The sequence below is a fragment of the Ictidomys tridecemlineatus genome, unplaced genomic scaffold, assembly GCF_052094955.1.
Source record: "Ictidomys tridecemlineatus isolate mIctTri1 unplaced genomic scaffold, mIctTri1.hap1 Scaffold_1071, whole genome shotgun sequence".
Classification (NCBI taxonomy): domain Eukaryota; kingdom Metazoa; phylum Chordata; class Mammalia; order Rodentia; family Sciuridae; genus Ictidomys; species Ictidomys tridecemlineatus.
This window is the reverse complement of record NW_027521018.1, coordinates 19445-47239: the sequence shown is the minus strand read 5'-3', so window position 1 is coordinate 47239 and position 27795 is coordinate 19445. Positions and strand designations below refer to the sequence as shown.

General features: G+C 42.2%; 1 long non-coding RNA gene across 3 annotated transcripts in view; it reads right to left on the bottom strand.

Annotated features, from left to right (window-relative positions):
• The window catches only part of LOC144372461 (uncharacterized), a 47582-nt gene extending 23840 nt beyond the window's left edge, over window positions 1-23742 (bottom strand). The window contains exons 1-2 of one of the 3 annotated variants that reach the window (XR_013432464.1): window positions 23533-23727; window positions 2145-2250 (exon numbers count right to left, since the gene is read on the bottom strand). This is a non-coding gene — a long non-coding RNA (uncharacterized LOC144372461). Of the gene's footprint in view, window positions 1-2144; window positions 2251-23532 lie in introns of all 3 variants that reach the window. The other 2 variants (XR_013432463.1, XR_013432462.1) reach the window with 2 other exon arrangements.
• Between the last annotated feature and the right edge of the window lie 4053 nt (window positions 23743-27795).

The following is a 27795-nucleotide window of genomic DNA, read 5'->3' as shown; positions in this document are numbered from 1 at the left end:
CTCAGCCCCAAAGACTGTATCTTTTCAAAAGTATTCTCTCTCTCTGCACTCCTCCACACTCACCCCTTCCAATTTTCTTTCTGGTAGTTAAGAAACAATCTTTTTCATTCTCAAGGCAATATTTCAGCCAACAGGATTAGAGAATTTCTACCAATTGTCTGACATCTAAAAGGACTTCATTTTGTTCTCACAGTCGAAGAGAGGATTTAGTCTCCAACACTGAGGAAGATCAATGGAAAAACCAGATGGAATACTGGTTTAGAATGCAAGTTTGGTTGCAAAAAGTCTCAGTTTGAATTCTGCCTTAACTAGCTCTCTAGGGCTCAGAATTAGACATTTTCCCTATCAGTAAAATGGGCTTAATGCATGAATACTCATGTTCCCAGGACAGGCACCAGGAGTACATGAGAAAATACATAGCAAGTGTCCATAGGAAGTACTCGATAAATATTAGATGCATTTTTCATAAATTAAAAATCATTAAAAAGGTATTACATTACACATTCCCACAATTATCCCAAAGTATAAAAATTTACTTTCAACACTAGAGATTCCTGGTAAGAAGACAGCTGCCTTAGTTGGGAAGCTTTCTCAATTTGGTCTCCAAGGAATTCTGAAAATTTTGGCAGTGCTGATGTCTTTAACATGAAACTCTGTATTCATTCTGTAACAACCATGTGGTTTAGTGTGATAAAATCTAATACCCAAGTATTAGTATCAAGGGTCACCTTGTAGGGCAATTTCTATATATTTAATTTAAGAGAAATATTTGAGAATTAAGTAGCATAGTGATTATGTGAAATTCAAGGCTTGGACTGAGATGTCCATAGACAAGTGAAGTGAATCAAGGTTACATTAAGTTTTCAAATAGAAATCCCACTGGAATATGTTCAACAGGTCGAACATTCCTAATTAAAAAATCTGAAATACTCCCAAATCTGAAAAGTTTGAGTGCCAGTCTGATATGACAAAGGTAGAAAATTCCACATATGACCTCCTGTGATGGGTTGCAGTCCCATGAAGGTGTATCCAGCATGGTGACCCATTCATTCCTGTAGATTCCTGCAGCTCAGGAGGCTGAGGCAGAAGTATTATGAGCTCAAGGCAAGCCTCAGGAATTTAGTGATGCCCTAAGGAATTTAGTGAGTCCCAGTCTCTAAATAAAACATAAAAAGGGTTGGGGATGCTGCTCAGTAGTTAAGCATCTTTGGGGTCAATCCACAGCATCTACCAAAAAAAAAAAAAGTTTCTAAAAATATTGCATAAGATTATTTTCAGGGGCTGGGCATGTAGCTCAAGGCAGAGTGCTTGCCTACTCCATGCAAGATCCTCAGTTCAAGGCTCAAAACAGCAAAAACCAAAACAATAGGGAAAAAATTGTCCTCCTCTACAACAACTTTCATATATGCGTATAGGTTATATATGAAACATAAGTAAGTTTCATGTTGAGACTTGACTACTAGTATCCAAGACATCTCATTATCATATATAACACAAAAATATTACAAAATCTGAAAATCTGAAACATTTCCAGTTCCAAACATTTTGGATAAGAGATACTCACATCATAGCACAATTTAGCATTATATATATTTAGATGGAAAGAGTTTAAGCAGCCAGGTGACAATAGCATAGAAACGGGATATTGAAGATCCTTAACATTCTGAGAGATGTACAATAAGCTTCATCTGGGAGTGCCTGCTACAAGATAAGATGGTGCTAAAAGAGTGTTACCATAGATCATGTAGCACCAAATGTCAGGACAAGGCCTTTCATTCTAGTTTGTTTCCCAATGAAAAGAATCCAAGGGAGGTTTCACTGCTCTTTCACACTTGTTAGAGGAGGGAAAACAGACCACACAGTCTAGTGCCTTAGTTAAGTCCATAATGGAGGTAAATGCATCTGCTAATACCAATTAATTATCTCCCTACCCAAAGTTAAGCACCCTACATAAAAACAAAAATCTTAATAGACCAGATTACAAATCAGGTACAAAAGGGGCTTTTTCTAAAAGGAAGCAAATGCTCAGGCATCCCTCACTTGGTTCCATCAGTGCTGCTGAAACACCTTTCCCACTCCCTATGTGGGAGCAAGCAAACTGATGAAGCCTTTGTGAAATATTCAGAAGCCAGCCCAGTGCTCACCTTTGTCTGCAGTCTCTGGAGACCTGTTGCTCTCAGGTTTGAGAGAGCACTGATGAGCTGCACTCTCTCCCCTAGCTTGGATACCTAAATTTGGACCATCTTTCTTCTGCAAAAAAACAGAAATCAAAGAAGATTTAAGGTGGAAGTCAGTCCTCACCTGAGTCTCCACTAGTACCTGACACTAGTAGAATGGACTGGTCATTCCTACATGATCTATTTCCACAATTTCTCAGTAGCACTAATGGTGTGGGACTCTCCAAAATCTATTACATGCATAAAGATTCATAGCTACCTTATGGGAGAACACAGGCTTTCCTGTCTTTCTGTAACAATCTCAGGAAGGGACATCTCTAAAACTGCTCCTTTACCCACAGTGTGGAAACCCCACTAACATAAAGACATTAGCATAATCTGTCAGGGGGGAGATGTTGAGAGCCACATTCAAGTGGGAATGATGCCTAGCATTTTGCCAGAGGGAGTGGTTGAGAGGTGCTGCCAGCAAGCCATTGAGATGATAATGGCTAAATTAAGCTGCATATTCAGCTGTATATAGACAGCCTGCTGTCTGCCTAGGTTGCCCAGGGCCCCCTGCTACTTTGGAGTTCTCCTGGGGATTCCTGAGGAGTTTGTGTTGGTTGAGGAGGGATTTCCAGTTGGTGGTGTTCCTGGAATGGCACTGGGAGTTCGGGCAATAAAGGACTTCCTGTTTGTACCTACAAGTGCCTCCTGGCGGGTGGGTTATTTTGTGCCCAGCCTGACTGTGGCACCACATGTTGCAGCATGCCCCTACAAGCTGTGACTTGCCCTACAGATGAGACCCAGTAGGGTCCCCACACTGGCGTCTCACTCAGACCACTCTGAGGAGATAGAAACCATGGATCTACTTAGAGAAATGACCCATGAGGGTCCCAAGGCCTGGCATCTCCCTCAGGGTGCTCTGAGAAGGTGTCCCTAGAGATGTGACCCATGAGAGTCCCCACACCAGGCTTCTCCCTCAAGCTGCTCTGAGGAGAAAGGGGTTCCTGGTGATCCTAGAGACAAGACCCAATGGTCCCCATCCCTGGCATCTTCATCAGGCTGCTCTGAGAAGGAAAGCCTAGGCGACCCTAGAAATGTGACACACAAGGGTGCCCAAAAGGGGCATTCCCCTCAGGCTGCTCTAAGGAGAAAGGAGCCCCAGGCATCCCTAAAGTCAAGACTCACAAAAGTCTCTAAGCCAAGAGTCCCCTGCGGCTGCTCTGAGAACAAGGGAGCTCCCCGTGGAGGCGTGACCATGAGGGTCCCCAACCTGGATGTCTCTCTCAATCTGCTCTGAGAAGGGAAATCTGCCCTGTGAACTAGGGCTCTCCTGGGTTGATCCTGAGGGGGAAGCCAGCTCCTCACTCTGAAGGAGGTATCATTGAAGATGATGGCAAGGCCCAGCCCCTTTGGCCACAGGCAGTGCAGGAGCTGCTCATGGCTCAAAGGCAGGGCCTCTCCCAGCTCCCTGATGAAAGTCAGTGCCTTCTTCCACCCTTGGCGGTTACTGAATAAAATCTGTTCCCACTGCTGTAACTAGGTCTGGCTGTGGCACCATGAGGAGTGGAATCTCAGGAGAGGAGAAATGGAGTCCAGGAGACCCCTCTCCCTGCACTCCATCAGGCCAAGTGCTGCAGCAGCCTGAGCCAGGCAGGCAGAGGCAGAGAGGAAGGCAGCTACAGGGAGTCTAGACCTTCACTCACACTTCCAAGGACAGAGGTCAGAAACAGACCACCACAGGGACTTCTGGGACATGTAGTCTTTGAGACAAGAGTGACTTAGCCAGGGACTGCTCTGTTTTAGAATCAGGGGTTTTAAGAAAATCTGACAATTCCCAGCCCAAGGTGACCACTGTAGGAGAGCAGAAGAACCTGAGTTCAGACCAAGTTCCCAGTAGCCTCTGAGAGCATTCTATGTAATTCACTCTGTCCTGCCTGTCCAGCTCTCACCATGGATGCTCCTGGGAGCTGTAGGCTATGCAGATTCAGGGTTCTCAGGGATTCTGGACAGTGTATCTGGTGCTCTGCCCACACAGTATTTGCCCTTCCGGACCATGGAAGCTGTGTGCCATGTGCTGGCCCAGGCATCCTGGAGGGCGCTGACAGTGGACTCTGGTGTTGTATTCATGCAGCCCTCACCCTAGAAGCCCAGGGGCTGCAAGTAGCACATTCACCTTCATACCCCCAGGACTCTGGGTAATGCAGTCTTGTATTCTACAACACAACACAGTGCAGAGGTCTCTGTGAGCTGCAGCCTACTCAGGCACCCCTAGTGATTCTGAAAACAGTGTAGTCTGGCATTCTTCCCCATTCAGCCCTCAAACCAGAAGCCTATGTGGGCTTCAAGTAACACATTCACCCTCATAACCGCACCAAAGATTCTGAGTAGTGTAATCCAGTCTTCTACAATGCAGCCTGCACTGCAGAGGCCTCTAGAAATTTCAGGCTACACAGTCAGAGGCATACCTAGGGATTCTGGACAGTGTAGTCTGGTGTTCTGCCCATGCAGCATCACTACAGTGGATTCTGGGAGCTGCAATCCCCAAAGGATCATGGGTATTACAGCCTGGTTCTATGTTCAACTGTACAGTGACTACTTAGAGCTCGGTGCCCCCAGGAATTCTGAATATTATAGTCAGTTCTACTCAGTCAGCCCTGACCCAGAGGTCTCTGAGAGCTGTGGGCCATTGATTATCCTGGGTAGTGCAGTCCATCCTACCTAAGTGGACTTCACCATCAAAGCTCTGGTAGCACAAGCCTACCTAGACACTCCTGGGGAGGAGTCTGTGTCATGCAATACAAAACTTACCCCAGCAGTACTCAAAAGGAAGGTGTGTGGGAAATGCAGGCCCCCAGGGATTCTGGGTAGTATAGTCTTGCCTTCTGACTCCGTAGCCCTCACTGTGGAAGCCTCTGAGAGATCCAGGACACATGGACACGCAGTTCTCACTATTGCAGATCCTGGAAACTGCAATCCATCCTGAGGATTCGGATAAGGCAGTCAAGTGTTTTGCCTGCATGCCCCTACTGCAAGGGCCATGATAATTGAAGGCCACATGCTTGCCTTGGCACTGAAGACCTCAGTGTGGAAGCCTCCTGAAATTGCAGGCAGCACATTCACCAGTGTGTCCCCAGGAATTGTAGGTAGTATAGTCTGACCTGCATAGTGCACAGCTCTAACTTGGGAAGACCCTGGGAATTGCAGGCTGCATACTCACCTGGGAACACATCTCACCAAGGACTCTGGATACTGTAGTTAATCCCTCAGTCCAACAGTCCTCACAACAGAGGATCCTGAGAGCTGCTGGCACCAATATTTGTGGGTAATATAGTCCTGTGTTTTTCCTACTCACTGCAGAAAATTCTGAAAATTAAATTCCCCCTTAGGTTTTGTGGGTAATGCAGTTCAATGGTTTGCCCACACACCACAGATAATTCTGGGAGCTGTAGTCCCTGAGAGTTCTGGATAATAAAATCTAGTGTTGTGCCTGCACAGTCTTGCTGAGGATCACAGGAGCTGAAGACTCCATGCTTTCCCTGATACCTTGGAGATTCTAGGAAATGTGCTCTACCAATACAGCAATCACCACAGAAACCTCGGGGACTTACAGGGTTACAGGGTGTGTAGGCATCCCCAGAGGTTCTGAGCATTGAAGTCTGATATTCTGCCCTTGCAATTCTCACCCCAGAAGCTCCTTGGCAGAGTAGGCAACCGAAAGTAATTGGTATCATAGTTTGATGTTTTTGTCAGTACAGCCCTCTCCACAGAGGTCTCTGCAAGTTGCAGGTCCCCAAGAATTATGGGTAGCACAGGCTGCTATTTGACTCATGCTTCCCTCACTGCAGAAGACTCTGGTAACTACAATGAGGATTCTGCAGTTACCCAGGATTCTGGGTAGTGCAATCCATCATAATTTTTGCCTCTCTCATCCTAGAAGCTCCTGTGAGCTTCTTGCTGCCTTTTCATCAGCCCTTACCTGTAGGCCCCAGTGAGACTCCAGGCACTGGGCCCTCCCTGCACCATCTTGAGGGGGCATTTGTGTCTTTAGACATTCAAGCCACACAAAATTCATTGACATACCATGATATAATGAGCAGCCAAAGCCCCAGTAAGAAATACTGTTGTAAAATAAGTTCTGCTAAAATATTACCTGAGAAAGTAAAGAACATAGCAGAAATAATCCTTCTCAGCACAACATGCAGTGCACAGGAAGCTTCTTCCTCATATTTTCCTCACATGGACCTCAGTCATCCTGAATCCACAATGGAGTCTCCATGAGTAGATGCCAAGGAAAAGGAAGTTTCCTCTGGTCCTCACCACAGACATATCCACCAGGCCATGGTATCTTTCCAGGTGTGTCCCAAGGATTAAAAAAAAAAAAAAAACAAAAAAAAAACAAAACTCTCGTCTACACCTTTGATAGAGCCCCTAGGAGTCCCTAGATGTGGCATCTCTCAGATGGGTCCCCAGGAGAAGGAAGTTCCAGTAGGGCACAGAACACAGCCCCCAAAAGCAGTTGATCAGAGAAAGTTGTTCTGAGTGCCCCCTGCTGGCCACTGTGGTCAGTGCAGAATGCTGGGTGTTCACTACTCAGAGCTGCACCCCCTTTTGCTAGGCACAGTGAAGCTCTGAAATTCAGAGTTTTGACTATTCCAGGACAGGATTTTGGAAATCACAAAGAAATAGAGCCTACCATCCTATGTCTTGATCAGAATGGATGGAGATAGCAAGCAGCAGAGTGCATGGCCCATAGACAAAATTTCATTGATTTCCTATATTTCAGCAATCACGTAGAGGAAACAGTGACATTTATAAATTGGAATAAGAAAAATTTTAAAGCATTAATATTTAAAATAGAGATCCCAAATTTGAAGTACTTTCATGTAAGTCTTGAAGTACAACCATACTTTCAGAAAATCTTGCAATGTTTTGAAAGAAATAAAAGGAAATATGGAAATATAAATAAATGCAGAGATATTCTTTGTTCAAGTTTCAATATAATTAAGATGAAATTATCTTGAACCTGATCTGAAGATTCAGTGCATTCCAGAAATTTCCAACAAGCTGTTTTTAAACCTAGACTAGACAGCACTGACTGCAAAAGGAAGCCACACATCTAGACGCCAGAACCTATCAAAATACTCCCTAGACTTGCATTTAAAATGTGAAACTGTAAAATGCTAGAAGATGTGCATGACCACATGTTTCATGATGAGGTTTTAAATACAGCCCCACAAAAAAATCCATGAAAGCTGGGGATGTGGTTCAGTAGTTAAGCACCCCTAGGTTCAATCCCTGCTACCAAACAATCACAACAAAAAATCCACGAAAGAAAAACTTGATAACATAGACTGTATTAAATTACTCTGTAAAAAATCATATAAGGAAATAAAAAGAGAGGTCAAAGACTGGGGGAAACTTTGGAAAGTATATGTCTAAAACAAACCTGTGTACAAAATATAGTAAGACTCAACAATAAGACAACATAATGGGTAAAGATCTGAAAAGACAACTGACAAGAAAGATATGAGATGGCAAAGAAGCAAAGAAATGATTCTTTGCATCACCTGTCATGAGGAAAGCACAAACTAAGACCCCAAGGTGCACTGCACACCTTCTAAGCTGCTAAGGTCTTTACTAAGTGTAGTATCAACCATGAGGATGATGAGCAGCCACAGGTACTCTTGTGCATTGCTGGTAGAGCACACAACAGCTCACCCCTATCAAAAAACTGACTATTTTTCACCAAAGTTTTAGACATGGTGTCACCACCATGTTTCTAAAAATATAGACAACTGCCTCAAAAATGTACATGCAATTACATACAGTAGTTCTATTCACAATGCCCAATACCTTAAGCAATCAGGATGCACTTCAATGGGTGAACAAACAGCATAACTGCTATGAATCCATGCCATGGAGGCCCTGGTGTCTCTCAGCTCCCCCAGGCCTCTAGTCTGGACTCTGGACTGCCCTGACCTTTGCACACCTCACAGAGGAAAAAATGAATTCTGAGTAGAAACACCTGTATATGCAGCTGATAAACTCAGGCTCAGTATGAAGTTGTTGCATATGGATAAAGAGATTTAAAAGTTTTGGATGTGGATGGTAAACTCAGAAAAATGCAAGCACAACAACCCAGGCCTGCATCTTTGTCCATAGGAGCTTCCTGGGGAACATCAGGCAAACATGGAGGCAACTCCAGGATCCCCACAGAACCGCATCTAGGGGAGAACCTGGAGGTGACTGCCATTAGGGCCTCTGTGACCCACCTCTGATTAGCTTAGAGGACATTATGCTACAGCTTCATACCCCCATCCCAACTTTTAATTTCATCTCTTTCCACAGGTTACAAATGCATCCCGAGCTTAGATTCTGTTGATTTATTAGCTTGTTTAGTGTTGCAGAGAGAGCTGTGCCACTACCTAATCCTGATGCACAACCTCTGAAATTCACGATTCTAGTTATTCAACATACATTTGCATATTTTAGCTAAAGTAGAGCAATCATCCCATGTTTTGATTGAAAAAAATGGTGCTATGGTTTGAATATTTTCCACCCATATTTTATGTCCCCAAAGCCCTGGAGCCCAGAAAGTCCAGGGCTGAACAAACCACCCCTTATATTCTTTCAGCTCCCCTGTTGCCATCCACACTCTGGAACAGACAAAATATCGCTTTTAATCTCAGCAGGGAGTCCCTCAGGAATGTACAGTAGATGATACTCCACTTGGTCATGGTGTCTCACCTGTGCCCACTGGGCCCAGCTGGCCCTTCAAGGGAGTGAGCACAGAACAAGCTGGGAGCCACACCCATAAGAGTGGTGCAAGACAAAGTCAGATGGGTGGAAGGGAAGGGGGCTGACTGTCAGTATACTGAGAGTAGACACCTTTCCCCATAGGGGCTGAGCACAGGGACTAAGGAGAGAACTCCTGCCTCCATCCAGATGACCTCTGGACACTGCAAAGTTACCCCTTCCCAGGAGGTCCTTTCCTACCTAGTCAAGGGTCAGCTGCAGGCACTTGAATCCATTTTCCTCAAAATGGACATGATGAGGTCAGATAATGAAGTTCCAGGGTTCTGGAAATTTCAGGACAGAACCCACTGCCTGTTTAACATAGGAAGCAAAAGGACCTTGAGGTCATCGCTCAGTCCCTGTCTCTAATTGACCAGCTCCTCACAGGCTTCACCCTACTTAAACTCTAGACCCTCCCATCTTCAGGAAAGGCCACAGGCTGAGGCTGGGATGAGCCCAGGGCTCTGAATGTTTCCTGAGAGGGCTGAGAGCTGCTACACCCTATACCAGCCTAAAACACAGTAGTCACTCCCTCTGCCCTGACTCTGGGAGAGACTTCCTGGTGGGGTCACAGGGGCCCAGTGCAGCTGTGGAAAGCAGGCAGAGAGCTTTCCCCCAACTCCACACACCCTGCTGAGCTCAAGGAACCTGGGAGGCCAGGACTAGTGCCCTCCTCTTCCTCCAGGATTGAGGATTACCTGGGGCATGCCAGGACATAGGTGAGAAATGTGATGGCCTCCCAGAGGCTAGACTCTGAGGCTCCCTGTAGGGTGTTGACACAGTTCTGGGTCAGCTATGGTCTCAGAAAACAGGTTCAGCACTCACTCCAGGGCAAGTAGAGATCCTGTCTCCAAATAGTCACATTCTGAGCTACTGAGTTAGGATTTCAACAAATGCACTGTGAGCCTGGAGTTAGCCCATCACACAGATTGGGCTCATTCCTCTCCAAACACTGGACCACTGTGAGAAGTTACATGATCCAAGCCATGAAAATTGCTTAATCTATATCAAAATGGTAAGGCCATTTTGAATTATGCCAATACTGTGAAAAGATTTTAATCAATACCAATCCAATAAGGCAAATTTAATCTATACCAAACCAGTAAGGCCACTTTAATCAATACAAATCTGGTAAGGCAACTTTAATCTATAATTGAATCTATAATCCTGTGAGAACTTTTTACTCAACACCAGTCCTGGGAGAATAATCCCATTGACAGGAGTCCTTTCATCAAGACAATGTGGAAAGGACATTTCCCCTGTACGTGGTTGAACTGTTCTGCTCTAACTTCTCAGGATAATACCAACATATGTCCAATTACTATGTGATAATTAGGAATAAAATTACTTTTATAAGTTAAATCAAAAAACTCACTTAGGATGTTAAGAAAAAGACAAACTTGGGATGGGGTAGTGGCTCAGTGGTAGAGCCCTTGTCTAGCATGCATGAGGCACTGAGTTCGATCATCAACATCACCACATTTTAAAAAAATATTAAATAAACAAAATAAATGTATTGTGTCCATCTGCAACTAAAGATCTGGGAAGGAAAAACGGACTTAAGGGGAAACAATCCTCCCCAAAATAGGAAAGAGAATCTCAGATAGCAGCAGTGGACTTGACTGCTGCCACCCTCTGAAAACTAAGTCAGAGTTACCTGTCTTCTACACTGTCAGCAGCTACACAGATGGTTCCTAAGCAAAGGAGACAGGACTGCCCACACCCTGGCTAGCTCATAGCTGGCAAAGTTGCTGTGCTTAGCCAGGCCTGCCTATGAAACCTCCTCTCCAAGCATTTTTTTTTTCCTGGTCTAAAGGGCAGGCTGGGTGGGGCTCCTTTCACAGGGAGTACTCAGGGACCCCATATTCTAATGCAATGGTTGTGCTTTGCAAAGAGTGAGTCTCTGATTTGCTATAGTCCACAATGTGGAATAATTCTCCTCCTCCTCCTCCTCCTCCTCCACTCCTTTTTTTTATCTTCTTTCACTTTCTCTTACTGTTCCTCCTCCTTCTCTTCTGTTCCTTCCATCCTATGACTTTTTACTTTTCTTTCCTCCTCTTCCTTGTCTTCTTTCCCTGCCTCCTCCTTTCCCTCCACCTCATTCATTTTCTCTTAGAAGTGAAATAAGAGGAAGAATCCATTGTGCTTTATGTCTATGAATGTGGACACCAGACATTACCCTGGGATTTCTTCTGCTAGTTCACCTCTTTTTTGACTTCTGGTTGCTTCCCTAAGGAGCTGTGCCAGGCACACTAATGAAACTGGCATTGAGAAGAGAATTTGCTGTCAGTGCTCAGCGATGCAGGATAATCAGAGGAATGACATTCTTCCTGGGGGCAAGGCCTTCCAGAGGCTTCTTCAGGTCTTACTCCCAAGCTCTGAGGCTGGTGGGTGTCCCGATGGCTATACTTTCAAGGAACCAAGGTGCCCATCACTGCTCGAGAGGCCTCTGGCCTCACACCACTTACCGGCAATGTCCTTAGCATAGAAGGGCCTATTGTTAGTGGTTGAGGATCTGACATGTCCTTGAGACCACAGATCCTGGGCACCCAGCACACCATTCCCCTGCATCTATTCTACCCCCACCTCAGACAGATTGGTCTTTTTTCCACAGAGCAACCTCTACAGTGAGGATGGCTTTGGGTTGGCAACACACAGCACAATATACTGTCCTGTCCTCCTGTCTTCCATGTTTCTCTCAGCTCCTAAGTCATCTGTCTCCATTCTGCATCCCTGCCCCATGAGGGCCTGGGTGGCCCTTAGGGACTTCTCTTAGGAAAGCAGGCATCCATGATGTCCAAATCACTTCAACTCCCCAGAGTCCTATGAAATAGCCATCAGCCACGTGAAATTATTTTCATTCTAAATAATTAAAACCAAAAGTCTATTTCTAAGTCTCCCCAGCCACAATTCACAAGCTCAATGGCCACATGGAATAGACACTATCCAGGAAACCAAAGCATGCTGGGCTAACTCTGCCCAAGACCCTAAAAAGACAAATTCTCTAAAAATTGTCATTTCCTCTGACAAAATATTTGACCCTTACCCCGAGATGAGGTTTGTGCTTCTCCATCACTGCCACTCAGCTCCTGAGGGTGCACGGATTTTGCACATTCATAAATAAGTGGTTGACAAAACAAAATATCACAATGACTCATTCTCAAAAATTCAGCTTAATGAAAAAATTTACAGAGAATTTAAGCATATTCATAGATTTACTACTACTTTAAAGGGGATACATTTCTAAAAAAAAATCTGAAAGGCATTTAAATGTACTTGTGTCACTCTAGAATTTTGAAATTCAAAAAGGCCTTGAGATATGCTTTAAAGATCTAAGGTCAAACAGATCAGATTGGTGGAACTGAATTCTCACTAAGTGGAAATGGAAATTCAGGAAATTCAGTATTGGGGGTGGAGTGTCATCCTCTTGCACTTTAGCTGACCAAAGTCAGAGGTACTCAGCATGTGCACAAATAATCACCTCAGGGAGCAGAGCCTAGGGGCTCAGGCTGTAATGCAAGAGGCTGCTGACAGCCCATATAATCATATATGATGCAAAATTCTAGGCAGAGTTGGGGAGAAATCACTTTGAGTAATCTTAGAGTGTGGAAGATGAGATGGAGTTACATTACTCTAACCAGAATGGGACAGGACTAGAGCTCCCAGATGACACTTTGGGTTATCCATCTTCAGGGAAGTTGCCAAGAGGGGCTGTCCTCAGGATTGATTGGAAAGCCAGGAAGAGGTGCTGAGGGTAGAAGAAGAGGTGAGGAAAATTCAGGGACAAAACTGGGGGAGGGATTATGGAGAGTCAGAGACAGGTGGTCAGAAAGGTCAAGCTGCCACTGCACTTTGCTCCACATTATATGGAAAGATCTCCCAGTACACAGGCAGGATAGCCACCTACATGTGGAGTAGGTAGCCCCAACACAGGGCTTGCCAGAGTCTGACAACCAGTGTGGTCAGGGCTGGTACCCTCTGAGGCTTCTCTCTGAGCTTGCAGATGGCCTCCCTCCCTATGTCCTTATATTGGTACCTCTGGGAATCTGTGCCCAGTTTTCTCAGCTCTAAGGACACTGCTTGCATCTGAATGGAGCCACCAGAAAGCCTCATTAAATTTAATAATCACTAAAGAAAAACCCTGTCTCCAAATACGGGCATATTATGAGCTACTCGGTTAGGACTTCAAAGTAAGAATTGTGAGGGGCTAGGAATCAACCCTTCACACAGACAGGGCTCATTCCACTTCAAACAAAAGGCTACTGCAAGAAGTGATGCAATCCTATCCCTGTGAAGACAGCTTAATCAATACCAACATAGAAAGATCATTTATATATATATATATATATATATATATATATATATATATACATACATACAAGCCTGTGAGGACAGTTTAATCAATATGAATCCTGTGAGGCCACATTAATCTAAACCAATCCTATAAAGACACGTTAATCTTCACAAATCCAATAAGGAAATGTTAATCTATGCCAATCTAGTAAGGCCACTTTAATTTGTCCCAATCCTTTGAGGACTTTTTAATCACCACCAGTCCTGTGAGGACAGTTTCATCTACATGAGTCCCTTCACCAAGGCAAAGAGTGGAGGTCTTTGACCCTGTACATGTTGATTAAACTCTACTGCTCTAACTCCTTTGGATAACACCAACATATGTCCAATTACTATGGGATAATTAGTAATAATAATGCTTTTACAAACTAAATTTTAATACATTAAGAAAAAGAAAGACATGAGGGGAAGAAAATCCTCTTCAGGATAGGAAAGAAAGTAGCAGTGGCCTTGACTACTGCTACCCTCTGAAAATTTGGAGTTGAGGGCATGGGCCTGCTAAGCTGCCCAGTAGCTCCTCAGATGGTCCCTAAACGAAGGATCCAGGTCTAGCACTACACCGAGGCTGGCTCATGGCTGGTGGAGGGTGCTGTGCCTGGCTAGGCCTGGTCATTCTGCTTTGTTTTCCTGGTCCAAAAGGCTGGCTGGATGGGGCTGCTTCCACAGGGAGCACTCAGGAACCTCATGTTCTTATTCAATGGTGGTGCTTCCCAATTATCAGGTCTCCCTGACTTGCTTTCATCCACAACGTTCTTTTGTTAAAACATGAATTCTCAAAATAATTCTCTTTGCTTAAAAGGAAAAATACAATTTTGGGGAAAAAAATTAATTTTGAGGGACCTGTGTCCTGGCAAAGCAGCTGGAGTTTCACTATGGTGCTAGATGTCTGTGTAGACTTTATTCTTACCTCCTTCTCTACCTCTTTATAGTATTGTGTTTGAGAAGAATGAGGAAGCTGTTTTCACCAGTTTCACACTTGCTTCCTGTTGGTGGAATGGGAAGCAGTATGGAGGTTCCTCAAGAAATTAAAAAATAGGCCTACTATACGACCCAGCATTCCCACTTATGCTCAAGTCAAAACATCATGTTACCTGCCTTAAATATACACAACTTTTACTTGTGATTTACACATGAGTTAAGCTAGAGAACAGAAAGTTGGTAGAGAAGCAATAAAACAATGCATGATTGGAATACTTCCATGCAGAAATCTCTGAACAGAAATGAAGGAGGAGAAGGTCCTGCTGCTTTTAGACCTTCCAGGTGTCTTGTCCCTCATCCTGAGACTTGGGGGAGAACTCCTTTGTTTCTGAAAAAAATCTCTGGTCCCAGGCATTGATGGATGCCTGCAGCTTTGGTTCAGCTGGAAGCCAACTTTGAGTCTTTGGGAGTCTTAATGAAGATGCCAAAGAAAGAAAATAAAACTTCCCAGATGGTCTTCTGTCTAAGTATTTTTGGAAATGTAAGGAGATAAAAATCTGAGCTCTGTATAGCCCTGGATGGATTCTGGGAAATATCACCTAAAGGAGATGCAGTAACCTAACCTAGAAACAGCAGGCCAATGTGTTCCATTCTCAAGTCTGACATCTCTTCTGAGATAATGTCCCTTTTCTTCCTTAAGAAACAAATAATATCCTTTTCTTTACTGTCTTTTCAATACTTTGGTCATTAAGTCACACTTACATGGTGGAGATAGCATTCCAACGGAATAGAAAAAATGTTTTATTCAGCTTTTTTTGCTGCTGTGATTAAAGGACCTGACCAACACGATTATAGAAGAGGAAAAGCTTATTCAGAAGCTCATGGTTTTAAAGGTCTTAGTTCATAGAAGGCTGGCTCTATTTCCCAGGAAGCAAAGTGAAGCTGAACATCATGATGGGAGAGTGTGGCAGAGGGAAACAGCTCACATCATGGTGATCAGAAAGCAAAGAGACAGACTCCACTTTCCAGATATAAATAGACACTAAATCCTTGCCCTAATTCCCACCTCCTGTAGACATACCCTACCAGTTCAGTTATCACTCAGGTAATCCCTAGCAGGGGATAAAATTATTGAGTTAAGACTCTTACCACCCAATCATTTCTGAACCTTCTTGCATTGTTCCACATGTGAGCTGGGGGACACCTCACATCCAATCCATGACAAAAGATGAATGACAAGCACCTGGAGATGAGGTGATAAATTATTCTTGGGAATTAAACTATCTCACTTATACGTGATGCTTGAGGCAGCAAACCTACAAGGAATTTACCTAAATAAAAGAATCCCACGAATACAAATGACCATACAGTCAACCTGAGTTGAGTCAGGCACTACAGAGAAGTTTAATCTCATTTAATCTTCATATCAACCTCAACATGAAGGGAGTATCAATAAATTCATTTTCCACATGGGAGAAGAGGGCCAAGTGGAAATTAAGAAATGAAAACGTGATCCCACAGAGGTCACCATTAGCAAAGCACATGCTAACGCTAATAAAGAGAATCATTTTGATATCTTCTGTCTCCCTTCTTCATTTAGGAAAAGCAAATCTGGAGGTAGCAGATGAGGGCCTCTGAGGCATGGGATAGTTGCTCTCTGCTCTGAATGATGGGACAATTGTCAGGCTCAGCATAACCTGAACAAGATATTCATCACCTCCCATCTCGCTTTCTTTTATAAACTCATGAACCAAAAAGCATCTGCTGTCTGTGTGGAGGAGACAGAATCAACCAGGAGACTACTGCCAAAGTCCAGATGAGAGATGGCAGAGGTGGTGCTTATTTGAAGAGTTTTGTTATGAGGAGAGATGAGACGTGATTCTGTGGGTTTGGACTTCAAGGACTGCTGGCTTATGTTGGACACAAGAATAAAGTTTGAAACTTGCTAGATTTGGATGCCTATTTGAAAGCCAGAGAAGTACTCAGTAAGAAGGTGGGTATGGAACACTGAGGTAGAGGTGAGATACTCCCATGTAAACTTGAGAATGATTAGCACATCTCTGGTATTTAAAGGCCCAGAGTGGAAGAGATGATTTGGAAAGTGTTGATTTTAAAAAGTGTATAGGAGAAAAAATAGGAGAGTATTGTGAAGAAGCTAATTTAAGAACAAAATTGTTTTTACAGGAGTGAATGAATTATAGGAGTGTACTGTATTGTTCATTGCAGGTAGTAGAACTGCCCAAAGATTTTGATAACGTCATATAATTTGCAATGACCTTAGGCAAATGATGTTAGTTGACAGAAATAATCAGGATTGATTTTCAGCTTTTCTAATGCTTTTCTTGACTGTCAAATATTTTGAGTTGGCCATAGTAGCTTTTCCTGTTTCAATTTTATGGCCACATTTAATTTTCAGAACATTTTCTAAATCTCAAAAATGTGCTAACCATTGGAGGGTGTTAACATTGAACAATGAGGAAATAAAGGAAGGATTATATATTATATATTCAAAACTTCAGAAAGCCATTGCAATCTTGAGTTTGTTAAAATTGACTCAGGGTGGATATAGTGCCCTGGCAACCCCTGAGAGGGTTCTGGTGTGATCACATGATTGTCTTCAATCTATGTTGAGTGACTGAGTTAACCCCAGGCAGGCCTACCTAGTTAGGTTGAACAGCTTCTTCCCTTGAAAGGGACCCTGGAAGAAGAATGAGCCCTCTATCCCCTGGAATTGGCCATTTCCCTTTTTATAGTCCTCTCATTTTCTTTTCCCAGATATCTCTGCTCCCAACTAGAACAGATACCCAATGAGTGAAGAGCAGTCTAAAAGACTCCACCAGTTAATAATAGCATTTAGAGAAGAAGGATAATGTGTATCCTCTTTGGGAAGAAAACCAGGTTGGTGTTTGGCAGATAATAGCTGCATGACAAATGGCTATGGATTACTAATCCAATAACCTTTCTTTTGCAAACCAAATGTACTTGCAGCTTGAAAACTGATTCCTGCACTCAAGCATCCATCTGAATTGGAACCAAGAAGGTTCAAGAATGGTGACAGTTGAGTGAAGGACATACTCCCCCACTTCACATCCATTTCTTCTTTGGGCTAAAAACTAATCTGGATTTATATACTTTACTACATACATGGGCATGGGCCCAAGAGTATCCAATTTCCAAAACTAAAGCACCCCATAATATTTATCACATCCAATTTTTACGAAAAATCGAGATTTTATTCTTTTAGTTATTGAAGAGAGGAGAAATTCTTTAATTCTGGAAACTTCTATATAATTCTACCAGGATTTGGGGATATAGCTGTGCCAGTTACTTGCAGAAGATGTCCATATTTCACAACATATGCCTTAAGGGGAATAGAAATTATCCTAAATATTAAGAGCCTTTATGTGGTTTTAGGCCTGAGATTTTTTACTTTGCTTTTGCATCCAGTTTAGGTATCCTAACCCATTATAAACATTGGGGAGGATGACCAATATAATTAAATTTGTGAAAGAGTTTCCACTATAAGCTTTGATTTGAGGACACTTGAGAATTTTTAAATAATTCCCCTTTGGTTAAAATTTTCCATTTTCAGTTTTTGCGCAAAGGTAATTTCTTTGTTTTTGTTTGATTTGGAAAAAAATGAGGGAATTTTACAGTGAGGGTTTGAATATATTTACTTATGATTAATTTTGATGAATACTTTTATAAAGTATATTCTAAATGATGTAAATTCCCTGAATTTGAAATTACAAACTTGGAAAGTGAAATGATCATTAGAAAATTTTAAACTATAGTAAATAATTGTAATGAACATTTGACTTAAGAATGATCATACACACACAGATGCATAATTTTGTATTAAATATAAAGAATTTAGGTCAAATGAATTTCTACTCACATTCTGTCTTATACCTACAAAATCTGAAGAATGTACCTTCCTGAATTTAATTAAAATTCCATAAGAGAAAATTCAACCTTATTCTGTCAACTTCCCTATCTCATTATATTAGAGTAAGGAAAATAATCTCTTCCTCTTAAATATTAGTTTTTGATTTTTGATTAAAAAACAAAAACAAAAACCTGTCCTCCCTGCATGCTTCCAAAGTAAATTTCAGTAGTGGAGATAAGCGTTTTTTGTTTGTTTGTTTCTCGTTTTTTAATGAATCTAAAGATGTCAGTTCCTATATACAAAGATCCTGTATTTTGTCATCCCTATTTTACAACGAGGAAAATCAGATTACAACTAACAAATAAACTCCAATAATTTTTCTTACACACACATCAGAAAAACAAATTTCCAGGGCAAACTGCCTCCCCCAAATCTGAAAAAGCCAGGGATTCAGAGAGTCCCAACAGAGACTTTGTTGCCCAAGATCTGAAGCAGAGGTCACTATAGCCATAAACTGGTGGAGAGATTTCAGTAGCAACTTTGAGAAACTGCTAGAGGCTTAGTGTGAACTATCAGGAGATGACTAACTCCTGGGAGCTGCAGCCTGAAGGTTTGGGGTTGTACCTCTATGTTTTCTATGAGGTTCTCATGGTAAATAGAGCCAGGAAAATATTTTGAAAAAAATCCTTGTGAAATTACCCTAGAGTGTTCTCCCTAACAACAGTCTACTCTTCAGGGACTGGAATGGCAGGGGGTTGGTTAGAACAGAACAGAAAATGGAAAAACTGTCCTTGCCACAAAATCTCAGGTAGAAGAGGAGCACTCTCTCCATTCAGCCCCTTTGACATTACTATTGCACTTTACAGAAGAAAAAATAGTGTGAAGGTCAGATTTCATGGATATGGACACACTCATGACTGGCACTTAGTTTTGAGATTAAGGATTCATTACCATCACAACAACAGAGCTCTAGTATAGTGGGCTACAACTTAAGTTATTGAAAGATCCAGACTCCCTGAACAAGAATATTCAAAAGAGGTCAAAATCAAGACAGGATACAAAGGTAAGAACCAAGAAGTAACTTAAACTCCTTGCATGGTCAGCGAACAAAACTATATAAATTCCAAGCCTGAGAAAGACTAGCAACAATTTTCACACTATCTGCCTTATGTACATTAAATCTATTAATAAGTGTTCATCATTCAATGAAAAAATGTATAATAAGGATTAAGACAAGAAATAAATAACAGTGTGAAGAGAAGAAGCAAGTAGCAGAACCAGATTCAGATACATCAAAGCCTCTAGTATAAAAGGCAGAGAACAGAAATGCAAAAACAGACAGAGCATGGAGATGTGAACTCAGAAATTGTTATGGTTTGGATGTGAGGTGTCCTCCAAAAGCTCATGTGTGAGACAATGCAAGAAGGAAATGATTGGGATATGAGAGCCTTAACCCAATCCATGGATTAATTCCATTGATGGGATTACCTGGGTGGTAACTGAAGGCAGGTAGAGAACGAATGGAGTAGGTCCCTGGGGACATGTCTGTGGGATATTATTTTGTATCTGGCTACCAACATTCCTCTCTGCTTTCATCATGTGAGCTACTTCACTCTGCCACACTCTTCTGCTATGATGTCCTGCCTCACCTCAAAACCTGAGGAATGGAGCCAGCTGTCCCTGGACTGAGTGCTCTGAGACAGTGAGCCCCCAAATCCACTAATTGTTCTTGTAAGATCTTTTGATCATAGCTGCAAAACTGCTGACTAAATCAGATCTCAAAAATTCTCCCTCTCTCTCTCTTTCTTATATATAAGCAGAGATGAACTCCAGCAGCCAGATACAATATCAAATACTTTTCACCTACCTATATCCACCTCAAACTACAGAAAACAAAAGACAAGGAGAAAATCTTGAAAGAAGTCTAATGGAAAAAATACTGCACCTATGGACAAGCAAAGTTAAGAATTATAGGGACTGGAGTATAGTTAAGAATTATAGCTCACTGGGGTATAGAATACGTGCCTAGCATATCTGAGGCCCTGGGTTTGACCCTCAGCATAACTTAAAAAAACCAGATGAATTATTTCAACTTATTTCTTCTTTCATCTAAAATTATATGCAAGCAAATGAAGAGTACAGTGAAACATCTAAAGTGTTGCAAGAAATCCAAATTATGATCTACAGTTAAACAAAACCTTCCCACTGTGTACAGTGACTTTCTTCAAAATATTGAATAATGGATTAGGATTTAAAAAACAATACTGTTACACCAAAGAAGCTATATGTACCACTCATATATGATATATGAAAATGACACTTTATGTCTGAGATTTTTCTGGTAAACACCCACAAACCTGACTTAATCATGGGAATATAGCAAGAAAATACCAGTTAATTGACATTTTGAAATAATATTTGTATTATGAACTCTTAATACATAAAAATGTATAGATCTGTACTGTTCAATATAGTTACTTCTGGCCACATATGATAATTGAATGCTTGAAGTGTGACTAGTATGAGTTAAGATGGACTATACATGCAAAATAAACCACAGGTACCAAAGAATTAATATAAAAGAAGGGATACAATTAGTCATTAAACACCGATTATGTACTGAAATAATAATTTTTATATTTGAGTCAAATTACATTAAAATTAAATTTGTTGATATTATTTACTTTAAAATGTTTAATCAGCACATAAATCTATATATATTCAGGTATGCAAAACGATCGTATGTATACACACATATGTGCACATATCACGTATTGATCACCATGGTCTAATTAATATAGCCATTACCACTCATAGTTACTATGATTTCCAGCATTTTATATGTAGTAATTGGAACATTTCAAATTACATATCGTCCATGTTCCATCATGGACCATATCTATTTGATAGCTTTATACCTAACTTATAAATCTTAATTTTCCTTACCATGTTCATCCGATCTTTATAGAAATCTCTTAAAACATCAATCAGTATAAATGTAAAAAATATCAATACCTTAAGCATACCATATTCAAACTGTGGATAACCAAATATAAAGAAAAATAAATTGAAAGACGTTCTATTAAGAAAAAAAAAACACCTTAGCTCTTTAGGAGAAAGCATGGAATTTATCAGACATTGTTAAGAAACCTTACAAATAAAAAAACACAGCAACATATTTAAAGCTTTGAAATATAAAAACCACCCAAATAAAATTCTGTATTCAGTAAAATTATCCTTCAAATGTGAAGCAGAGATCAAGACTTTCTCAACAAAAATTGAGGTACTCTTTGATAGTATACCTTGCCCTGCAAGAAGTATTAAAAGGAATGCCTCAGAGGAAAAGAAAATATCACAGCTCAGAAAACAAATCTACATAAAGACATGATGAGTATTAGACAAAGTGAAAGAAAAATGCAAAAACAATTTTTTCTTATTTTTAATTAGTCTGACTCCATTGTGCTAATACTAATTAGCTGTATTTAATTCACATATATACAATTATACATTTTGCTCTCCAGCTCACATGAAAAACCATCCAAATCAAACCACATTCTGGATCATAAAATACACCTTAACAATCATACAAGTAGAAATTACACTGCCTAATCTCAGATCACAATGAATAAACTAGAAACTGACAATAGGAAGATAGTGAAAAGCCCTGAATACTGACTGGAAGGGTAAAAAAAAAAAAAAAAAAAAAAAAAAAAAAAGACTTCTAAAGTGACATGAGACAAATATGAAATCTCAAGAGAAATTTAAAACCATTTCAAAATAATCAAAAATCAAATTACAAGTTATAAAAATTTGTGGGGAACATTAAAAACAGCAGGAAAATTGGTAATGTTGAATGCATATATTAAAGAAGAAAGATCTGAAATCAATAACCTAAGCTTCTCTCTTAGGAAACCAGAAAAAGGAAAGCAGACTAAATCTTAAATAAAAGGAAAAAAAGAAATAATTAAAATTAGAGCAGAACTCAATGACATTGAGAACAGGATACCAAAAGAGAAAATTAATAATAAAAAAGATGGTCTTTTGAAAAGATAAAATTTGTAAGAATCTAATCAAGGTAGCTAAAAGGAGAGAGAGAGAAGGAGAGGAATAATAAATTACTAATATTGGAAATGAAAAAGAGGCCATTCCTAAATATTCTCTGAATGTTAGAAGGATAATAAAGTAATATTATGAATACTTATGTAATCAGAAATTTGAAAACCTAGATGAAATGGAATAATTTCTTGAAAGACAAAATCTACCAAAATGCCTACTACAAAAATAAGTAGATGATCTGAATGGTACTGTATATATTAAAGAAATTGAATGAATACCAACAAAGGATTATTGTATTTTAAAGTTAAAAACAGTATATTTCTTCATTTTTTCCATGTCTAACCCCTCTCCTCTATGGATCAGCATCCACTTATCAGAATATTCTGCCTTTGGTTTTTAGAGATTGACTTATTTCATTTAGCACGTTACTGTCCAACTCCATCCATTCACATGCAAATGCCATAATTTTATTCTTTTAATGCTGAGTAACTTAAATTGTTGAGGATGGGGATATTGCTCAATATCAATATCCAATAGAAGCCAAGATCCTGGAAAGTAAGAAACTGCATAGACATCTACCTTTCTCAAGTGCCACAGGTTAATTTTATCTTTGAAACTATCAAATCTTGGTCAGAATGGCATATCCCATTCATGAGAACCTTATGTGATAATTCAATCAAGTATTTGAAAAAAAATTCCTTCATGTTCTCAGAATAATAAACTAAATATGAAGTAAAGGCAAATGTAAAAGACATGGAAAGAAAATGATGAAATGAATAGATGAAACAAGGAGGAAAATATTAAAATTATTTCTAGCAAAATTAGTTAGTCGTTGATAAGTTCAAAGCCAAATAAGATATACTTTAACTTGTGAGGAAAAATGCTGATAAAACTAGATTTAAAATATTTGGATTAAATTTTAATCATATGGTGTTTTGTGTACAAGCACATGTAAATCAAGACCTGACAGGTTACATTTTTCAGGGGTTCTTTTTGTCCTTCCCTTCATATTTTTTCCTGGTTCCTCCTGAACTTAGTACTAGCTACCCAATGTTATCTTACATTAGGATCCTGAAGCCTAACTTTCAGATACCTCAACGATGGATATACTGGATTTTGGGAAAAACAATTTTCACAAGACAAAAACATCGTTTAGATTTGTCAATAACAAGAACAACTACAAAGAGGAAAAACTCACTATAAGAACATTCAAGACTTGGGGTGGGGGGGTGCTTGGGTTGTGGCTCAGCTGTAGAGCCCTCACCTGGCACGTGCTAGGCCCTGGGTTCCATCTTCAGCACCGCATAAAAATAAATAAATAAGGTATTTTGTGCAGAGCAGCACACCCCAGCAACTCACCCTCGACGTCTTTTTCTTTTAAAGGTCTTCTCCCACAAACACGAAGAATGGAATCCTCAGGCCAGATGGACCAAGTATTTGTTGAAGATCAGTGTAGAAGACTCGCAGTTCAACACACTGCATCTTCTCTGCCCTTGTCTTCTCTGCCGCCGCCGCCTCCTCTGCCGCCGCCGCCTCCTCTGCCGCCGCCGCCTCCTCTGCCGCCGCCGCCGCCGCCGCCTCCTCTGCCGCCGCCGCCGCCGCCGCCGCCGCCGCCGCCGCCGCCGCCGCCGCCGCCGCCGCCTCCTCCTCCTCCGCCGCCGCCGCCTCCTCTGCCGCAGCAGCAGCCGCCGCCGCCGCCGCCGCCGCCTCCTCTGCCGCAGCCGCCGCCGCCGCCGCCGCCGCCGCCGCCGCTTCTACCGCTGCCGCCGCCGCCTCCGCTGCCTTCTCCTCTGCCGCTGCTGCCTTCTCCCTTCTCCTCTTCTGCTGTCTTCTTCTGCTGTCTTCAATCTTCTGAGAAATGTGTCTGGCACGGGGTCTTATATAGCCCTTGGGTTACTGTGATTGGCTCAAAGTTATGCTAATTAGGGTTCGAAAAATGTACCAATGCTATTGGTCCAGATTTTGGCCAATCAGGTTTGGAAATGATCTAATGCTATATTCCCACCATTCATTCATGTCTGCCCCACTTCCATTTTCTCAATGGAGGTTGAGTAGTGGGAAGTTGAGGTTGTGGACCCAGCTGCAGTGATGCATGGCATGGGCTTCTGCAGCAGGCCTCCCTGCTGTGCCAAGGCCTGGCTGCTGCAGATGACAGGTCTGACAGGTCAGGGAGCCTTTACTCCCTAGGCACTGGCTCCAGGCAGCAGCAGGGCCGCTGGAACTCTGACCCACCCAGGCCAACACCCCACCTCTCTTGCTTCTTGGCAGGGATTAGTAGACAGGCTGTGTGACTTTGTAGCCAGGGCCATCAGTGCTTAAATACACAAATAAGAGAGACTTTAATGGCAGGGGGAAGTCCTGATAAAACTGGACTTAAAATATTTGGATTAAATTTTAATTATATGATTAGGTGTATACGCACATGTAAATCAAGACCTGACATGTCTTGCAGAAAATGAGCAACAACACTGAGGACAAAGCCAGGCACAGTATTGGTACTCAATAAATTTGAGCTATTGGGTATGCATGTGTATCTGGAATGTTTTCCTACTAGAGGAGAATGTTACAGTCAGCTCTTGCTGTGTAACAAGACAACTCAAACATCCTGTCCTCTCTTCCTGAAGTAAGGTTAGCACTCCTGTCAGTAATTATAAGTCTGGTACCTGGCACCTTTCAAACATGGAAGACATGGAGTACAGGGTCATCTGTGAAGGACTTCATTCCCAGATCCTGATTCAGGGCCCAACACCATAGAAATAGACCACAGATGTCATCATCAAGAGTGTTGGCTCTTGTGTTGTAGCCTCACCTTGTTCCCTTCCTCCTGGTATGGGCTGGAGGTTGCAGATTCCCCAGGAAGCAACTACTGGGATGGACAATGTTCAGGACATTTAATGGGATGGGAGGGAGGAAAAGGATTGGGGCTGGAGGCTGAGGATGTCACTCAATGGCCGAGTGCTTTCCATGTGCATGAGGCCCTGGCTTCTGTACCTAACAGCAGGATCCCTAAAAAAAGCAAGTATCATAGTGAGAGAGACTGGGCTGTGATGAACCTCAATAAAGCCATCAGCCAACCCTGTGAGGACTCTGAAGATGGGCCATCACTCTGAGTGTGGCCAGGGTCTGTGTTATTATTACCAGGCTTTACCAGTCTTTGGAGGCCTGCTGTTTTGGAAGAAGATGTAGCCTTGAGCAGAGGGGGCACTTCAGTGGAAGCCAGTGCCTGGAGAGAGCTGGAGCTGGAAATATCTCTCTGACACCATGAGTGCAGTGGAATATGTCCTTTGTCCTGAACTGGATCTGCACAGCCTGCAAGAGTGACACTGGTCTAATATCTCTGGACTTCCTGTTGTATTTCGGTGATGAAGAGAAAACCAGTACACCTTCTTCCCCAACTCCCAAGAAGGTCTTAACAAATAAACCTGGAAATGCCACCAAGTTTCTTGGGCTGCTGTGCCAACATTTACACAGACAGGCTTGGGAGGAGGCACTGCTGCTCCAGGAAGGGACACCACACCCTACAAACATGAGGGGAAAACACAATATTATCTTGATGGGAAGCCCCTGTGCATGGGTTCAGTACCCATTCTGGGTTCTCCAGGCTGACAGATCACAGTGGAAGAACTGAGCCTCCTGCTTTCAGATCTATGAATCCTTGCTAAGTCTTCTGCTTCTAAGACAATGATATAGCCAAGGTGCTTTGGTGGATATTTGTGTGACAGTGACAATGTTTCCTGATCACCAAGATCCCAGTGGCTATTGGGCCATTCCCTGACATATCTATCCAGGCAGCAAAGAGAATGAGAAGTTTAGATCATGGGGAAGAATCTGGGCAGGAAAGGCTTGTAAGAGGCCATCCATGGGGGATCTGTAATAATGGCAGCTTTCCCAGGCTGAGACCAGTCTGTTAATTTTTAATGATCATGTGCTATGTACCAGGCTCTGGGCAAAGTCCTTCAAGTACTTTGCCTTGTTGAATCCTCAGTACCTTCCTACCATTTTGCTGACAATAGAGCTGAAGCTCACATAACCTCACCAGTGGCAGTGACTTCAATGGGATTCAACTTTTGGAGATCTGGATCTACAAAGCCTAGGTTAGCTCTCAGTCACTAGATGCATCATGTAGCCTGGCTAACATCTGTACATTGAGGAAGTTCTAAAGTGAACTCGGCCCATCTTGTCTTTAACTGGCTGGCCATGTAAAATGACAATAGCATTGTGACACAGATAACAATGCTATACATGTTTCCCCTTCTTCCTGCACACTCTTTCCTCTGTCTCTTACTCTCTCCCTCTCTTTCTTCTCTGCTCATTGATTGAAGGTCTATGTTATGTGAGACACTGCAGATATACAGAAACTGAAGCCACTTGTCCTCTCCTCTCTCTATCTTCTGGGAGCTGCAGCCCTAGGAAAACCAGACACACAGACAAATGTTTACAAAGCAGTGAGAACTGTGAGAATGCAGAGATTCAAAGAGAGGTCCTCAGGAACATGCAAAGGCAACTTAAGTGCCTGGAAAAGCTTAAGCAAGGAGCCTCTTGAACTTTGACTTGACCTGGGTAGACAGAGAGCCCACTGGAAAAAACAAAGGAGTGGGGGAGACCTAAGCCAAAGGAAGGCCCAGTACCACAGCAGGTGTGCATCCATGTAGAAGCAAAGGAACTGGTAGACTGGGGAGATCTGGGCTTGGGTGAAAGTCTCAGATGTGAGGGGAAGATGGCAGGGCTCCAGAGAAAGCTCTTCTGGTTATGACAGGTCTGGAATGCCATGCTCAGGTGACCAGACATAGGACTGGTGATCCATGACAGATATTTAAGTGAGAAGGGATAAGATGGGTTTCATGGCTTGGAAAGATTAGTAAAGAGGTGTGTGTAAGCTGAACAGAGGACAGGAACAAACTGGGGAGAAACTGGAGGCAGGGAAATGAAGCCAGAGATGGCTCAGGTGGAGGGGGGGGGTCTTCTGTTCCCCATGGCCCTGGCCTCTGAAAATCTGTGTGTGCCAATGGGTTCAGCAGGGCCTGCTTTGCCCTCTGCAAGCACTTGCCTGTGTGAATAAGATGGGGCTAGGCAGCCCTGGAAGAAGCCATCCTAGGGTGGGCTTTCAGGCTGCCCAGTCCATAGAGACGTTTCAAAGTTCTTTGAACACTCTCAGAGACCACCATGTCTTCCAAGCTGACCTTGCCCAGGTTCTCTGTGTATTTAGCTTTATTTCCATCAAAGACCTTCACTAGAGTCAATAAACAGGTTGGGCCAAAATGGAGGCCACCCCGTTATCTTATTGAGCAGCCCCATAGCTAGTTTGTCCCCAGCAGAGAAGAAAGTGTCTGGCAATAGTTTCTCTCTTCCACCCTGAAATAAAAGTCAATGTGGCTGGTTTTTTTCTGCTCTCAATTTTTCCAGCCACCCTCACAAGCCAAGCCTCAATCTATATTAATACTATTACTCGGGATGACATTTTCTCCTACTGTCCTTCTGTCTTTTTTGTCTTCCTCCTTCATTCCCTAATTTGCCTAATGTGCATAATTCAAGCCTGTGTATCAAGTCATCCACAAAACTATCACATTACTAAGTTCCTTCCTCTCTATCAACCCCATCTCTGTCTCTCACAGAAATTAGAGG